The sequence below is a fragment of the Poecile atricapillus genome, chromosome 3 (genome assembly GCF_030490865.1).
Source record: "Poecile atricapillus isolate bPoeAtr1 chromosome 3, bPoeAtr1.hap1, whole genome shotgun sequence".
Taxonomy (NCBI): domain Eukaryota; kingdom Metazoa; phylum Chordata; class Aves; order Passeriformes; family Paridae; genus Poecile; species Poecile atricapillus.
Window position 1 is genome coordinate 35,630,140 of NC_081251.1, and position 5,376 is coordinate 35,635,515.

The 5,376-nt window shown below is 34.3% G+C and overlaps 1 protein-coding gene across 4 annotated transcripts in view; it reads right to left on the reverse strand.

Moving 5' to 3' along the window:
- Window positions 1–3,817: 3,817 nt before the first annotated feature.
- The window catches only part of SYNCRIP (synaptotagmin binding cytoplasmic RNA interacting protein), a 25,237-nt gene continuing 23,678 nt past the window's right edge, over window positions 3,818–5,376 (reverse strand). For all 4 annotated transcript variants that reach the window (XM_058834783.1, XM_058834782.1, XM_058834781.1 and 1 more), the window contains exon 12: window positions 3,818–5,376. This exon is cut by the window's right edge. The gene's annotated coding sequence lies outside the window, so the exon portion shown is untranslated.

Consider the following 5,376-nt stretch of genomic DNA (forward strand, 5'->3'; position numbering starts at 1 on the left):
ATGTATCTTAGTCGAATTCCCAAGGAGGAAGTTTTTTAATCCCAAATTCATTTCACTTAATAATAGTAGTTAGTTATTTTTAAATAACCATTATGAGTGACAGAATTAGGTACATTCCTCATCCCACTAAAGAGAAAAAAAAAAAATCTGAAACCTGTTACTTTAGACGGCAGAACAATACTGAAAGCACACTTGGAACCGAGAACTCAAGATCTGATACATTCCATTCCTGGCTTTCAGTTAATGACTTGTGTTCATGTAAAATCCCTTAAACTACTATGATTACTAACCCTTTAGTGTAAAAATAGATACTGAATTATCTATGAAGCATTTACGACATTTTTAGATCTGAAGTATTTAACACTAAACAGTGTCAGATTACACTCAACATTCACTTGGCATTGAAGTGGACACACTGAAACTAAGAGTTAAAATGCACAACCTGGTTTAATCACTGCAGATAAGGAATCAGTCAACTGAAGTTGGATTTCAGGTACTGCAAGTCATCTAAGTACAAGAAAGTCTGTTTTTACTTACCATTATCTTCTGTGCAATCAAATGACATAGACTATTCTACTGGCTGTGCAGCAGAACTAAGAGTGCATTTCCTAACTTCCTTAGTGCAAAGAAAATGAGGAGTTAAGATTCCATGTCTTTTCTACACATTAGTGAACAAAGGAAGTACACTGTCACACTAACTGGGCATAGGGAACTGTCACCAATAATCAGCCAAATGAATCATTCTCAGACTATGGGGAATTAGATTTTTGACACTCTTAAGTTTTACCTAAATGACTATTTGAAGTGTTGGCTTTAGAGTGGACACCAAAAACTGCATGAACAATTATCTGAACTGAAAGGTATTTTGCAATTCAAACTTTAAATATTCGATCTGCATCTAAGTACTACATTACCTAAGTGTTATGACTGTGTTTTCTAGACTCCACAGATCATTTTTCTACAGTTTTGTTTTTTAAAAAAAGCTTCTACCAGGTACCTGGAAGTCTGACCATCTAAAGAAACTTTCACGAAGATAGGTTTAAATAAATCACATAACTCAGTGTATCCAGATGAGCTCAGCTGTGCAGCATCTGCTCAGGAGTTGGCCAGCCATTTAAAAATATGTATTCTGTGGAAAAACTAGTAACCAGTTATATATTGGCAAGAAAAAGGTATAATTACATGAGACAATCACCCCTCTCCAAATTTCCAGTAAACTAACAAGTTAGTCCTAGTGGCACTTTCAACAAATACCTTTTGTAACAATCAAGACAAAGGGGCATCAAAGCAGTCACTCTTTCATTCCATTGATTTTTAACGTAAGTTAAAAAACACACTTGCAAACTGTGATCAGATAACTGTGAAAATCAGGCTCCTGGAAAGATTTTAACATCAGAGCTTCTAGGAAGCATTGTTTATTTGTACTAGATGGCTGTAAAGTGACAGTAACTTATTCCTTCTTCCCCCACTACCTGTATTAATTATCAAGGAATCTTCAGCTCAACTCTCCTGTTACCACATCCCATTTTCATCTGACAGTGCAAATGGCAAAGTACAAACTGGTGTTTCCTATTCACAACTAATTCAACTACTTAGCCCCAGACAAGAGATGTTATGTGCTTGTGCTGGAGTTAATTCAGCAACACACTCCATAAAGACAGACGATTAAGTCCATACAGTCATAAAGCCAGGAATCAAGCTTCAGGGCATGAACACAGACTCAAGCTTGCACTTTACCCATTTTCATTACTGAAAACTGTATTGATAATTTCACTGCCTTGTTGCCTACTTCAAAACTTGCTACTCCATCTTAAACAATTAATATTTTCCACTAATATCTCACTAACATGAGAGAATAACAGTCTTAATGTTGTGCAGTGTATCAATTTAAACACACTCTTTTGTGAAAATGCTGTGTGTTTATTTATGTCCATGTTGTTTTTCAGATGTTGCCTTTCAGTTTTATTTCTCAAAAAAGAAAAAGCCTCCCCTCACTGGCGTATGGAAGCACTAAAATAATTGCTAGGCTGAACAGGAAAGTTAAGCCTCTGAAGAATAATCAAAGGCACAGGGAATAAAAAGTTGCAGCCATATATAATATTTCTATCCGGAAGTTGGGAATCCTGCCTTTAGAGGACACTACATTTATTTTAGACTAGGTCATACCCCTCACCCCCAACAGGAACAGAATTAGTATTCCTTATTTTAGATTTTAAAGACAGTATTTACATAAGAGTTGTACAACACGGAAATTCAGAAACTGGTCTTAGTATCTTATTGTAGTAACAGCCTTCCTCCAACAGTAAAAACACAAACTTAAGTTCTGGATCATAACAAATCTCCTCTTTAAAAACTGGAAAGAAAAAAAAAAAGTACAGTTGCATGTCCTATATGAAACCTTTCAAACAAAAATGAGTATTAAAACAAGAGTATAATTTTAAAAGCTGTGTATTGGAGTGTTTATAAACCAGAAGTGTTAAGCAGCAGCAGTTTCCGGATTCTTATTAAATTCAACTAGACTTGGAATTTAGAAACACATTATAAACCAATGTGGAGCTATACTACTTACACACCTTTCCAGGTGTTTCAGTAAAGAAAGCCTCCTATGAGAATAAACAGAGGCAGCACATTATATTAAGTCAAAACTTGCCTTCAACATGCCATAAAGAACTGCATCATATGTTCATTTATCACCAAAGCACCCTCTAAGAGATGCATTATTGCTGTAGAACATTTCAAGTTTACCAACACCCAAGTGCAACCAAACTGATGTTGTATATATGCACTTGCCCATTCTCACCAGTATTTCCACTTAATGGTTTTTCCTTTAAACAATCAAATTTAAAGCTTTGAAAAATAACAATTTTTTGATTTTAGGTTTTTCTTTTTTTTTTTTTTTTTCACAATATTAATCACCACATGCAATTTAGTTTTCTGGTAATTTTTCTAAAAAACTGCACCAATATCAGAACAGTGCAAATCATATTTAATTGTAAAAGTTATAATGGCTTGAGTTCATAATTAGAGGGAACACTGTCAGGATATTGGTATTTTGCTCACTCACCATTGCTTGCATTGCATTAAAGACTTTCCTGTCAATTTTGCTCTTTTTTTTTTTCTCTTAAAATAGTCATCCCCCATGCTTTTATCAGAGTCGAAATTAGGGATTTAATCCACAATTTCAACACACACAGTGCCTTAGTTGCAATGTTTTCATGCACTTCCATCTACTGTTACAATTCCATAAACGTATTATCCCCTGCAATACGTTTCCAGACTAAGAACTAGTCACTAGCACTTGTGATCCAACAAGTGTTTTAAGGTTTTCAGCAATGGAGATTTCAAGATTAAGAAATCTGAGGACTTCCCCTCTCCTACAGCCCCCAGTGTTTCATTTCATAGCAAATTCAAAATTGGTTTCCACATCTTGACAGTGTTCCTTATAAAACCGTATGACAGTAAAAGTGCCAGTAGGCATGGCAACCTCTTTGAAGGGAGCATTTAAACTCCTTGGCACTGGGAATGCCAGCACCAAGGATTACATTGAAATTCAAAGTTATACTTAAGGCTACAATTAGAAAACCCACTTTCCATAAGCCTAATTTCTCTAAGTAGATTTGAAAATTCAGAAGCTAATGCAATGTTAAGTTTTACGCTCAAATTTGAGGAAGAAATAAGAAATTTCTTTAGCAAGGGCAGTATACGAAACTCTGGTAGCAAATGTCTCTTAGGCATTGACTACTCATTTCACCATCGTTCACTTACTTTGTCTTAAAGTTCAAAACTGGCAAGGCACATTTACATATTCCAATGAATACTTGACAATTTTTAATTACACTTTATGTCCCAGCTATCCCAGTAATTGACATACAACATACTAAAATGGTTTATTAAGATAACAAAAAAAAAAAAAAATCAATTAATGTGAAAACATACAGGCTATTGGCAACCACTATTCTAAAAATTATGTAAATACAAGTAAACATACTGAAATGTGTGCGATTCTAAGTTTTTTAACCAGAAGATCTCTGTACTAACACACATTTATATTAATGACACATAAAAAAAATAAAAACTTTATTACAAAAATAAGTTACACTCGCCTCCAGCTTACAGTATAAAACAATTTTATTTGCAGGAATGCAAAATGATTGTTTGCCATGAGCATTTTCAACATATGACATGTCTAATTTTGTTAAAATTTGCATTTACTGGGGGAACTGGTGTGTATAAAACCTTAATTAGGTATAAGCTTCAATTTTCATTGTGGTGCCTATGGGTATGTAGTATAACTGCAGTATCCCTTTGTGAAGGGGGTTAAGGGAACTCTTTATGCCAAGTCCAAAGTAAGTAATAATTTTATCTATCTATCTTTTACCTATATGAAACTGGACTTGGCACGGTTCTGTTTTTATTTTGTCTTTTTTTAAGGGTGGTTCAATAGAGGATGCTTCACCACTGAACACTCACTGTCATCAAGGTGCTTTAGAAAATTAAAAACATAGCACAAATGATTGTACTCTACTCTACAGGTTATCATGATCTGCATAAGAGAAATGGAAAGCTGATCCACATGTTTTTACAGTGATCAGCAATAAGAAATGCACTAATGAAAACATACCTTTTACCTAAAAAGCTAAACTACAGCCATATACTATTCTATGATTTATGAAAAACTTCAAAATATCCAAATGTCAGGCTTCACTGTACAGTTGTCAGTTTTAGTCTGACCTTTTATAAAGGGACACTGCAGTATTTAGTACAAGTTGCTGATGCACTTTTTTTGAACATCTGATGTCTTACAAAAGTAACATCTTGCTAAACTATTATACATCCAAATAACTACAATATCTGAAGAAGCAAGGCTGCTTTTTCAGCCACAAAATACGACAAAAGCAAGGCCTGTTATGATGGTCATGAGGAAGTCTTACAAAGCCTCTGGAACTAAAGGCAACTAAGAATGTTACATTTGGTATATTATAATCTTACCCTCATATCATATTAAACAAGCCTTGCTTTTATCTACAAAGATTTTCTATGTACAGTACAGACAGGGTATAGTTCAATCCTCTGCTACTGAGGTAGTTAACCAACCCTTTAAAAAAGGTTCTGAAAAGAACCACTATCTGGAATGCCTGACTAACCAGCTCTGATGATTACACCTGAAACTGCTGTATCTGAACACAATTCGTAAGTGATTACTAAATAGACAATCATGATTAACCTTCATGAGCAGAAATAAAATTTAAGGATACCAATGATGGTATTCATCTATAGCACTGCAATAAAAATTAAAATGCAAGAATTTGTGAATACCACTTTTGGAATCCTTAACTAAGAAAACTTGGGGGAAAAATCTACTTAAAGCAGATTTTT